The 13,349-nt window shown below is 37.9% G+C and overlaps 1 protein-coding gene across 2 annotated transcripts in view; it reads left to right on the top strand.

The window, feature by feature from the left end:
- CDK19 (cyclin dependent kinase 19) overlaps positions 1-13,349 on the top strand; it is a 128,757-nt gene that overhangs the window by 69,641 nt on the left and 45,767 nt on the right. The gene's annotated exons all lie outside the window — the stretch shown is intronic.

Genomic DNA, 13,349 nt, shown 5'->3' with positions numbered 1-13,349 from the left:
TTACATGCAAGTTACCATAAAAGTTAGTGAAAAAGTCATTTTTTCATGGAGTATTTCTTTTCCATGTGTTATTTTTTCTGACTGTGGGAAGAGAACTATGAAAGGGTTGTCCTCTTGAAATTTCTCATGACCTGAAGTGTCTCTGAAGATTGATTGCAGATTACAAGGGCAGCTGGTTGCCTTGTCTTAGTTATCCTTTTCCCCTTGAAAGTTTCCCACCACTCCTCATACTTCAATGAAGTGCTGCCAAGGGTTGCAAAAAGGCTACTACCAATGTGGGTGTAGTGTTTTCTGCCACTTGCATTGTAACTAGAATCTGTGGCACGAGACACCGTTCTGATAGTTATGCTATTGTAACATCAGTAGTAACTATGGTAGGAAGTGTAGTGTAATCTGTGTGTATCACCACTGCTTTTATTTGGTTATTTTTCCATAGTTGACCCAGTACATCAAAATAGGGATGTAAAACTAGAAAGTTATAATCGCTAATAAAGTTTGGTGAGGTATAAATTTTTCTTGGGTCTTTAATAGCAAATAGGGGCTTGGATTAGTTTTTGAATGTAGAGCAAACGCTTTCTTAAAAGATATGAAAAAACTAAGGCAAGCCTGAAATAGAAGTCACAGACATCTTCTGTGTCTATCTACCGAATATCTATCTGTCTATCTACCTAATAACAGTGGCCAGCAGTGGGATTTCAGGCTTTGGTATGCATTATTTATTTATTTATGTATGTATGTATTTATTTATTTATTTATTTATTCCCTTTTTCCTAGGTATTTACTATAAGTTTTTCTGTTAAATTCCAGATATTAGTATACTTGGTAGGAGGGGGAGGTCACCTTTGGAACAGTAACTGTAAAAAGCAGGAAGCAAGTACAACCCTGATTCTCATGCTGCAATTACTACTTTCCTTAGGAGACAGCTGTTGCTTTGGCAGAGTTCTGAGATGTAATTAGATACAACTTGAGAAGGAACACCTGAAAAATCTATATTCAGCTGTGTTTAGGGGAAGTATATGTGTTCATGGAACTATTAAGTATGTATACACTCAGGTGCCATACACGAACTTGGTATCTCAATAGGAAATACAAGATGGTATTTAATATAATAATAATGAATACCCTTGAGAACTATCTTGCTGGTGTTGCTGTTTCCAGCCTGCAGCACCAGGTGTTCTGTGTGCCTAGTGCTGCTAATTTATAAGTCTTATCTGGTGTTGATGAGTTGCAGCAAAACTGATGCCTAGTATCTCCATCTTTTTTCTTGGAACTTCAGGAGGCGATAGCTGCTGTTATAAAAAGATGGCTGTTTTTCTTGTCTCTGGAATGAGAGTGCTTGATGATGTTGGCATAATGGAAACAGGAGAACATAAATTTTTGAAGTCTTTATGTGTTCTTTGTATGCAGATAACTTTAAGACAATTCTGGGATACCTCAGTGAGAGAAAGGAAACCATTTAAAAACCTGCTTTGGTACTTTGGTGATTTAAAGGCATATTGAGAGTCTTTGCCTTTTTAAAAATTGTTGCGAATTCCTGAAGCATTCAGGTATTTCAAACAGTTATTTTGTACCTTGAACACAGTAAGAAAAGTCTGCTATTATTATGGATGTGTCCTGTCTGCTCTCAAAATTAAAAGTTAATGTAATCATTTAGTAACCAACTTAAATTCTCAGTTAATCAAAAATTTTATATTCCCCTAATTTTCATTCATACACTCAGACCTGTGATTTTTGCTTCTAAGAGTGGTATCTCAGGCATGATTTCACTGGGATCAGTTTCTTACATAATACATACATACCAACTGTTCAGTGTCTTAAGGTGGGGTGCAGTTTGTCTGGTGTTTTTCTCTTAGCTGTTTTAATTTACATCTGCTGGAAAAATATTTTTCTATTTTATGTAAACTAAATTTTACATCAAGACACCTTGTACTTTGCTGGTTTAATATAACTCTGTTCTTACTATTTTTAGCATGTGTTTGGATGTAGACCAAAGATGGCAACATCCATGAAAGTCATGGTACGCTTATTTCGTTGCTTAAAAAAAACCACAAACAATTCTCCAAGAATATTTATCATAACATTAGTCAAGTCCTCCTGAGCTGTGGAAATGACCTTCAGAATCTATTTAACAGATTTTGCAATGAAAAAACAGAAACATGGGAGGTAAGGTATTTGTGAGAGTACTTGCTTGGAGTTATTTGAAGAACGTCGTTTAAATCTTAATTTGTTGCTGTCATAGAGTTTTTTAAGAAGCTAGAATACCAAATGTGCTTTTCAAAAACCCCTGGTTCTCAGAATACTAAATGTTTTTTAGAAACCCCTTGTTCTCAATGGATCTGTATTTTTAGATACCTTAAAAGTGTTACTCAAGTTATTTTTAAAGTCAGCAGTAGCTGGCAAATTCATAACAGAGTAATAAAACTTATGAACAGTGTGCACTTGCAGTCTTGCAATACTATGGCCTGTCCTTTGGCTGGGCTAATGGATAGTTTCTACCACAAGGAGACAGTCTTGTTCCCCTCTTCAACTCCACTAGGCATTGCCATCCATTCTGATGGCCTGGCAGATGACATGCGCGACTCATGGTGGGCTCATTCAGGGAGCTGAACCTGCAGAAAGTACTCACTTTTCTCCTGCAGAGCTTAATTTCTGCAGGATTAACTCCCTGAGGGATCTCACTAGGAGCTTATGGCTTACGTGTGCAGGAGTTGGCGCAGAAGAAGCACGAGGCTGGAGGTAGTGGCAGTAAGTGCAACAGGTCATTCTAGCATCATCTGCCATTACATCAGATTATTTCATTGTTAAAATGCACCTTTTTTAATTCTTAGATAAAATGAAAGTGTTTTTAGAAAATTAAATTCAGTTGTGGTTCTAAATCGCTGTAATTTTTATGTTCACCTTGAATCTCTTCTGATGTGAGACTTATGTCAACTTAAACTTTCCCAACACAAGTCCAAACATTGGAGACTGTCCAAACTGAGGCAAATTATAACACCAAATGCACTCTTGTTTACGCTTCTAGAAATCTGAAAATAATTTAGCATAGTGTATCTTGCAGCTTCTTGTAATACCAGGATTGTTTCTGGCTTTCTTATCCTGAAGGTAGCTAAAAGGTCCTAAGTGACTATTTAGATATATTTTTTGGCCAACATGTTAATTTCTGTCAGTTAAAAAAATACTCAGCAGCAACTTTCTTTACGGCAAGATTCAAACTAATACAGAATATGGGACAGGAGCATTAGAGTTTTGGTTTCTTTGAGTAGCATTGTGGCAGTTTATACACCTTGGAGGTGATGCAAGTCTGTAAAAATCCATACACTTGTTCTCTTATCAAGCCATTTGGAGTGCAGTTTTGTTGTGGAATTGCATGTTGTTGGGCAATGATAATTTTGCCTTTTCAACATAGAAGTATTCCTGAAAGCTGCATGTGGGAGGAGGGAGGCTTTGCTGGCTCTGCTAGCTGCTGGGACGTTTCATTATGAACAGGAGCTTCATATAGATAGACATTAGAGAAATAACCTTTAGTACTAAGCTTTTGATTTTTAAAGTGTTCTGTATACAGAGTGTCTGCTTGAAGATCCAAAATTGTGCTCTGTACCCTGAGTCAGTAGCAAACTAGAAGATGCAGCACATGGAGTATAGTATTTCAGGGTGTTATGATATCTTTATCTTCTCCTCCCCCAAATGTTAGATTCTACAGGAACATTCAGCAGAGGCCTTACTTTGCAGAGACATCTAAAAATGGAAATCTTCCATACAGTGTTCACAGTGTGCACTCATGTTAGTAACAGAAAGGATTCTGGCACTTTTTCTTGTGCTCATAACCCTTCTGTAGCTGATGTTAGTTGCTTAAGGACAAAAGCAGGCAGAGACCATTTCCCTTAGAACTTGATAAAAGCAATTTCTATACGTAATAGGATGTGTTTTCCTGGAGGGAGGTATTATCTATGAGATGTTTTAAGTGCACAGAAACCACATTGAGGAATTCATTTAAGACTCCACTTATATCCTTGAGCATTTCTTTAGAATACTGCTTAATGTTATTAAAACTACTGGTTGGAAAAGGAATGTTGGAAAACAAACTCACCAGAGAAATGCAGTTTTACCCCCCTTCCTCCTAGGATTGTGTTAAATGGTTGCTTTCAGCATTCTGAAATTAGAAACTTGCTCATTGCAAGAGTCATATGAACTACCTTTGTCAAATGAGCCAAGTTCCTAAATTTTAAATACTTATTGGCTAAGAATTTCTCAACTTTCTCTTGTATTGGCCCTCTACAGCTTTAGAATGTTAAAGCTGACTGTGTTTTTTTCACCAATAAAACAGATTATCTTACAGCAGAAGTCTTTTAGATGGAACAGCAGTAATATAAGTGAAAATATGCAATCTTTGACACACGTTTGAACTCAAAATTTGTCTCATGAGTCTTAAATTGCATCTATATTTTTTTAAAAATATCCTTTTCACTTTAATATTTTATTTCTATTATTCTGTTTAGAAAGTGATTTAGGTGTCTAAAGTATAAGGGTGCCAGATTATAGATGACATGGTTCTCTGGGCAGGCTTGGATGCGTAACTTACTGTTGATGCAGGAGGAGGCCATGCTGCTTCTACTTCTCCCCGTTCCACTATGTTCCTCTTCTAAGCTGGGGATTGGCAAGGTTTGTGAAGAAGAGGTTGACCTGTATGCAAGTTCATTCCCCAGTCTGGTTTGGCACACAATTGCATAAATGTTTAGATAAGATGGATATATGGGCAAGAGGGATGTATGTGTGGAAGCCCAGTGGTCAAGGATGGGACATAAGAGAAGGATAGATTTCAATTTTCAGTGGCACTATCCTATTCTGCTGGCAGTTTTAAACATATGATTTGTAATCCTTCTCCTTAACCATCCTGGTACCTGTAAATTTATTGGTGCCTGCTTCATCTGCAGGTGAAGATCATGTATGTGATCTGTAGTTTGCTTCACTGTTGTGTGTATTAGCAGAAGCTATTTTCGTTGTGTGCTTAAGCTAATCAGTTTGTGTTTCTTTCTGGAGTGGATTGTGGTGTGTTCATACAGTTCTGACACCTGCAGAATTTGTGGAGTGCTAATCTGGGTATTTTTTGTGGAAGACATAGCAGGCAGCTGAGGTTTGATACAATTTTGACTCTGCTTATCTGCTTATATAGCAAATTTCTATAGACAGCCTTTGGGATGATCAGACATGAGCTCCTAGATTCAGGCTTTTAACAGGTCCCCTGAATATCTAGCCACTGCAGTAATAGTAAACCCTGTATCGTTCCAAGGGTAAGCCATAAGCAGAGCCAAGAGACGTTGTTGCAGTGACCGGTGCATGCTCCAGTTGGCCAGAACAAGGTTTTATAACTTGGTGCTCCAGCTCAGTATCTCTTATGGAGTGGTGTGTAGTGGCCAATGTAATAGTTGTTCTCTCTCAGGGTTGTCTAGAGACTGTGTTTTTTTTTCTGTCAGAAGCGGAAAGGGAAAGGCCGAACTGAAGGGGCCAGACATGACTTTATGTGGGAATCAGCAACTTCTGTCTTCCTCAGAGGTGCAGCTAGTTCAGAAACGATTAAACTAATTAGTGTTTTATCTTCTAACTGAAAATTTGTAATTTTAAAAAAGAAATTATTCTCAATTTATTCAGAATATTTTAAGTGATCCATCATGATGTTTGTATAGAATAACGAGATTTTAGTAAATTGTCAGTAATTCAGTTGTATTCAGTAAAGCTCCAGCAGTTTTCAAATTTTTAGTTGACTGGTTGACTTCCATTTAAGGGGTTCATTAAAAAAAAAACAGTCATTTTCTCGTAAGAATCCTCCTCTAACCAGTATGTAAACCTGCAGTCTCTTACCATGGACCTGTACCTGGACTCTGCTCTGGGGCTTTGCTTCCACATTGCACAACTCACTTCAACTGCTTTTGCCTCTGTTTCCCAATCAGTTAGCTATTTATGGGGCTAATTTATAGTTTACTGCTTTATGTGCTATGAAATCTTCCAAGTGAAAGCAGTATAATATCTGTGGTTTATGTAGTTAACTTGTTTTTGTTGCCTGATACTCTTCTTCTAATGAGCTGGAAGCATTAACAAAGACTGAGAATTAAAATAATATGCATATTGTATGAAGGCACCAGAAAATTTCCTAAAACTTTGTTAATTGGATACTTTTTACTTCTGCTTTCATGTCAAAGCCTTTGAAAATTGAAAAAGTCTCTCTGTGCTTATTATTACTAGCTTATAGTATTTAACTACTCTCTCCTTTTCTTCTCTGTGCTCTTGCAGGAAGATTTTCCAGGCCAATAAATAATTAGAAAAATTACCTAAAAAGCAGCAGAACCAAAATGTTGGGTTTTTTTTAATGTTCCACCTGCATTTTGCTAAGCAAGCAAACCAAGGGTTTGAAAGATAAAAAATTATGAGTGTGGGGAACTCCCATTTTACCAGCAATTCTGAGAAAGGGTTTTTATGTGCTGGTATCAAAGGTAAATTTAGACATAGGTTCATGCATCCCTCCCTTGACAAACAGCTGCTGTGTAGGAATGCAGAACTGTTGGGTCCTGCTTTGTGCCAGTAATTTTGTACTGGCTTGAAAAGCTGCTTGGCCCTGTTGCACTTATTTGGGTGCGCACATGCCTCCTATAAATAAATAACAAGTCAACCTGTCTGCCAGTTTCTTCACACTTCTTAAAAACACTCTAATTATGGTGCCCACCATTCTGTGTCATCGTGTGTGTGTGTTGTGTGCGTGAGGAGGGTACACACGTGTGCGGACATGCACTCCCAACTCTCTTCTCTAGCTGTATATGGGTTTGAGCCTCTTAATCCTTGGTTATTTCATCTGCATGATCTCTTTTGGGTGAAGGGGATTTTCCACAGTGTCAAAGACTCTTATGAATGATCATACTCAGTTTTCAGATTTACCAAAAGAAAAGAAATGCAAGCTAAACCTACATATTTTGAGAGATTAGGCTCTGTGATGAATTTATTAGCTGGAAGGGTAACATATTTTTCCTCTTTTGTATCTGGTTAGAGGCTCCCTTATAGTGACTGGTACAGGCTCCAGCCAGCTCTTTTCCCTGGTTCTCCAGCTCCACATCTCTTCTGGAGTGGTGTGTAGTGACCAATGCAATAGTTGTTCTTTCTCAGGGTTGTCTGGAGACTGTTAGATAGAAGGTACACTCTTATTTACTGCAGAGGAAACAACAGCATGTAGATGGTTTCTATATGGACACATGCTTCTAGATAGATAAATGAACCAGAAATGTTACATAATGAATAGCAAACTGAGTTTTGTCAGCATACCCTATTTTCTTTTTCTGCTTAAACATTAAGCATATATTGAGGGGCACCTAACTCAAAAATGGTGCATTTCTCATTACTCAGAACTTCGCTTTTCTCCTTCAGTTATAAAAACTAATATTCATGTGACTTAGAAAGGTGTATGAAGACATATTCAGATTATTACCTCTTCTGAGTATATGGAAACAGCAATTTTTCCAAGACTGACTAATGCATACCTTTTGGTTTGTGGCAAGAGTATTAAGAAGATGTTTGTAGATTAATTTTACTAATAAAAATAATTACAGTTGAAGGAAAAATGTTTTACCTCAGGATCTGAAACAAGCTTATGAACAAGCTTATGCCCATAAAACCCTGACTGTATATAAATTCAGATGAGTCAGAAGTAACAAAGGTACTGATTTAATGTTCTTTTGGCTGTGTTTTGCTGCTAAAGTCAACAGATGACATATGGCTCCTGTGAGGTTCATATCTCTCTTCCTGAGGTGGAAAAAGGGAGAGATGGAAGCAAAAGTATTGAAGTAATACTAGAGTTTATTGAGGGGGTTTTGTTTGTTTTTTTTTTCCCCCAGTACAGAAGAAAACAGAAGGAAAATGTTGTCTTTTCTAATAGCCCCAATTCAGATACCATATGCTGTATGAAGATTTCTAGGAAATACATGAGGTATTTGGCTTATTGGTGCAACTGACCATTTGGAGTAAGCAAACTGGACTTTGCACTTTAACTGAAAAAATGCAAGGTTCAGAAGAAGCTTTTAAAAGTTTTTCTTCTGTAAAAGAATTGTCACTTCTGTTGGGGAAGGTACTCTTGGGATGATGGGATTGGCTGTCAGATTGGCCATGTCTGTCAGATTATTTCTGTTTGGACTCATTGCCCCTTCTGAATAAGCCAACAAGGGTTGGCATCACGCTGTTGACATGTTCATATTACAGTAATAGAAGTTAATGAAGCTTAAAAGTAGCATGTTAAAATCAATGAAGACAGCTAATGTAACAACATATGATCAAGAAAAATGAAAACACTGCATTTGTTCCTCGTGTTCCTTGCCGTCTTGTACTTTCTGTTGTGCATTTCTCTTCATTTGCAAGCATACTGTAGTTATTACTGCTCTACTAAGATGTTGCAATAACGCTGCAGATTGTCTTGCATTTAAATTAAGCATCTTCGATCGGTGATCGAGGAAGCTGCAATGACTAGCAAAGGATGTTAGTTTACTCTTCAGTTCTGATATGTGGGAACCTTGTCAAAGGAACTGGCTCTGCTGCAGAAAATGACTCATCAGCTGTTATTTCACCGATGGCTTATCTCAGGGTCTCTTTGTCTTCTCTGACCTTCATTCTTTCTGCTTTCTGGCTAATGTTTCAAAAACTACCGGCCTTACTGTAGCTGTGATACCAAATACCACAGTTATGTCAGTTAAAGAAAATGAAGGAAATCCTTCATGCAGTCTGTGAAGTGGTCCTCTCAGGAACTGGGCATTAGGTCTTCAAATTTCTCTTTATTGATGGTTATGGTAGTCTTTTAGTTGTATTTTCCTGAGTTTTATGTAAACCAGCTTGGAAATAAATTTTCAAGGCATTTTAATAAATACAGGAACAGCACACCTAGACAGCTGGTAAAAGTATTTATAATTTTCTTTCACCCGTTAACAGTGAAGCTGTGAACATTTCCAGACAAGAAAGGCTTGTCATAGTGCAAGTAGTCATAGAGTCATAGAATAGTTAGGGTTGGAGAGGACCTTAAGATCATCTGGTTCTAATCCCCCTGCTGTGGGCAGGGACACCACACACTAAACCATGTCACTCAAGGCTCTGTCCACAGTGTCAGTCTTAAATGCTTGCAGTTCTCTGTATACCAAAATACCAAACCCCTGTACTAACAGAATTTCTCGAGCTGTTCTTTCTCGTCTCTGTTGTTCTTCTGCCCTCTGGAAGCTAAAGCTCATGTGAATACATGACAGTCATTTTGACAGACGTCCATTTCACTGTTCAGCACCTCAGTGATGTTAGAGCACAACTTGCTATTACCTTCTGTTTTCCTTTCAGTGGCGTGTAGAAGCACTTGCCCAGAATGTGGAAATTCTTTTATTCTATTTAATAAAATAGATTAAATATTTTAATCTATTTTAAAATATAGATGCCATCTGAAAACCAGTTTTTGTATTGGGATTATGGATTTGCATTCTCAAACAACCCCTTCTTTCCACCTTCTGGCTAGTCCTCCTCTGTGATGCTTTGGTTCCTTCTGCTATAATAAACTTGAATATAAATTTTGGTTGGGTTTGTATCACTTCTATGTTTTTTATGTTGAAGAAGGAGGGAGGGGATGGAGGACACACAGACCAAACCCACCAAAAACCCAAACACCACTCCCTTCCTCCCTCCCTTCCCCCTTAAAATAGTAATAAAAATGAAGTAAGATGGTATTAAAAGTTTCTGCTTGCTTATTCTGCTAGCTTAAATGTTGAGCCCAGGTAGTTCTGCAGACAATATTTTTCATTCCTGAAATTCCCCTTGGAATGGGGGATTTTCAGCTACTCAAGCCATTTTGTTTCAGACTGTAATTGCTGCCAAAGAGTGGGTTTTTCACAAATGTCTTCTGTTCTACATTTTTCTTTAATCCATGGAACATGCTTGTACATTTTTACTTTGATTTGCCTTTCATATAGTTACTTTTGATCTAACAGTTGTAGATGATGATTGTTAGAATTGTGAATTAAGTGCTAACACCGGTAGGTTACATTTTAGTGAGCTGATACTGACATCTAATGCTATCAAAGTAATTTTTGTGGCTGTTGAACTGTATGATTAGGTCTTTGCCAGCTCATCTGAAATCAAGTTTCTTGAATGGGGTGTTAACTTTGGTTTTGCTTCTTGAAATTCAGGATTTGAATTCCAGTCTCAGCCCTAAAACAGATTGCTTGTCAAGTAAATATTAATTTGGATTCTTGATAGTTAAATCCAAAAGAATTGCAGGCCCATCTAGGTACTGGGTACTGTGTGTGCTTGAAATTCTGTCTATCTCGATAGTTTAATTATTTTGCAGTAGCTCTTTACTAATTTTACTGTCAGCAAATGCATGTGCTGTGGCTGGTTGACTGCCGCTGTCTGCTAGGATGTAGGATTTACTTGGAAGCGTATTTCTTTATGCACGTCTCCTTACTTTGGTAGGGAGCTGCTGTTCTTTGGTGCAAGCTTCTGTAGAGGGATTCAAAGGGCTTGCAGTAGCAGTGAACATTTTAGGGGACCTAAAAGTCATCTTTTCTGTGTGATATAAAAATACCTGAGTGTATATTACAAGTGGAGTGTTAAGTTTGAAAAAAATGTTAAACAAATTGAGCTGTTTCCTACTTTATCTTATTTTCAAGCTGTTTTGCCTCCTGCAGTGTTGAAGTTTAGATGCTTATTGTATTCCTATCTATAGGGTTATATATCCCTTTATGATCTGTAGTTTACTGTAGTGCTGATCCCACAGTTCTGCTCAGTTGTGACTTTTTGCTTCACTGGAAGAATTCTTGGTGCTAATCTCTGTCTTCGGGATGGTATACATGGGAACACTCAGCAAAGTCTGCATTAACTGTTGAAATAGATTAACTAAATTATGTTCAACTTCTTTGTACCTATTCTGAGTTGCCTGAAAACTGAGTTGTGCTCAATTCAGCTGTGCCCGTGTGAAGTGGTGCTGTCTCAGACTGTCCAGCTCTCTACTGCACTGGAGGTGGTGCTGGGTACCACACAGTCAGTGATGCACGTGTGCTCCTCCACTGCAGCTGTCCCAGCCCATGGTCCCAGTGCTAAGTTTTGCCCTTGACAAAGGAATTCTTGCTGAGGTGCTGCAGTGGACTGGAGGGCTGCAGCAGAGGAGTATGTTCACTGCAACAGTCTGCTGTCTGGGTGATTACCTCCAGCAGAGAGACAGTGTGGACTGCTAGAGGCAGTAACGGCTGAAACTATACAGCTGCTTTTCTTGGTGCACACAACTTGGAACCCTTCTTCAGTATTTAGGTAGTTTTAATTTAATTTGGTAGAAAAACTTAAACTGAAGTGGAGGGTATGGCTACATGAACAAGTTACAGCAAGGCAGTCTAGGGTGTGGATTTACTCTGCATTAGTTGCTCTGTAGTAACTGCTCACCTGCATGTTTTTATCCTGCAGAAAATGCGTAGTCCTTTGATATCTCTCTCCTTAATGAGAGTAAGATAAAATTACCAAATATACCATCATTAAAACTGGACAGTTACTGCCTTAATTTCTTAGTGCCTTACATTGTGTCTGAAGATGATTTAATGAAAATGCTGGTAACCAAAATGTCAATATAATAATGACTGTATATTTGTCTTTTGTGATTTTTTTCTTCTAACTGGTACCCATATGTTGAGCCTGTAGAACAATTCAAGCTTTTGGGTACAGTCCTCCTACAGTGCAAGTCTAGTTTAGTCTTTAGTGTTCAAGCACCACTTCAGTCTTACAAAAAACTGTGTTCAGAATTCGGGGGTGGTGTGTGTTAGTATCCCTTTTCATCTTATTAAATCAGATTTAAAGTTGTCAAATGAGTTCATAGCTTCTGGATTTCTAACAGTAGGGTCATTACAGCTATTAAATCTGTTAAAGCTAATATTGCCTCTAATAAAGATTCCCTAGACTTTCATCCTGGTCCTAAATTTGTAATCTGACTATTTTCAGAATGGATATTGCAAACTATAGAGAAGAATTTCAGCTGATGGGCATAGCATATACAAAACATGGGAAAGTGTAACAGGGTGTGGAAAGTGCTCTGGTGGTGGTTTCTGAAAGCTAGGGGTTTTCTCAAAGGCATTTTGTTGCACAGAAGGCTTTTCAGAAGTCATAATCTGGCTTAGAGGAACAGGAGTTGAGTGCCTAGCCTATATATGCAGTTTGAAACAAAGATACTAAAAATTCCCACAGGGAGTTTTATTTGCATTTTAAGCACTTGATGTTTTGTAGGAATGTCCAAGGACTCATTGGCAGCATCAACACTGAGGTAAATTTTAAAACTTGAGCACTAAAATCAGAGATGTTTTTCCTAGTAAACTGGGGCCAATTTTCTGTAGGAAGGACAATAATGTCTTTCTTTCAAAAGTGTACTGTGTGTTTGGAGTTGTTTAATGTAAAAAAACCAAAACAAATCAAAACGAAAAAAAAACCCAAAATTAGGACAGCTTGACCTGCCGCACTTTAACATGCTTACGTTTTTGGCGTGAATCACAGAACATTTCTCATGAGTTTGGCGGTATCTCACAGCCACTGCATGTCTATGCAGGTTGGTTTTAGTTTTTTAAAAGGGCATAATTGTTGAATGGAAAATATTATAATTAGTTCTGAACTATTTCAGATTTTGTTTTCGGCACGTAGAGCCTTCTTCACAACTCTTCTTCTGTGTTTTCTTTCTTGACACAAATCTTTCATTTGCTTCCAGCTTCCTGCTCCTCTGCCCACGTTCCTGTATCTGTTGATCTGCCTTTTCCCACCTCTAACATTACTCATATAACCTTGACTCAGCTTTGACTTTCCTGAAATACTCCTCTTTCTTCATCTTCGCAACCTTAATTACTGCTCCTCCTTTTGGTCTTTGCAACTTCAAGCTCTGCAGTGGCTAGTACAGGTACAATGTTTCATACCTTGACCAACACAGGGGTGAAAGCTCATGCATTCCAGGTGAAGTGACCCTCCTTTATTTTAGGCTCTTGTTAAAAGTACCCATTTCATTTAAAAACTTCATAGACTCATTGAAACTGAAGGATCTCTAGATGCTGAAGTTGGCAACGGCCCCTACTGTGGTGCCTGTGCCTCAGAAAAGATGTTGAGACCAGCTTTTCTAAGGCTTTTGCCTCCCAAACCAGATTATATGCCTTCTAGTTTATGAATTCCATTAGTAGCTTTAAGAATGAATAGTGTGATCATGTTCATGTATTTTTAAGCTGCTACAGTCTAAGGCATGTCTGTAGTTCTGACATGCCTTAGTCTATATCTAATTCTTGTACAGCATTTGGAGATTATCCTTTACAAAATAAAAAAAGGTTTTTATC

Source organism: Pezoporus wallicus, unplaced genomic scaffold, assembly GCF_028554395.1.
Source record: "Pezoporus wallicus isolate ANWC-B61680 ecotype Strahan unplaced genomic scaffold, APGP_CSIRO_Pwel_v1 contig_7505, whole genome shotgun sequence".
Lineage (NCBI taxonomy): Eukaryota > Metazoa > Chordata > Aves > Psittaciformes > Psittacidae > Pezoporus > Pezoporus wallicus.
Note: the sequence above shows the minus strand (reverse complement) of the source record. Positions and strands in the feature narration are given on the sequence as shown.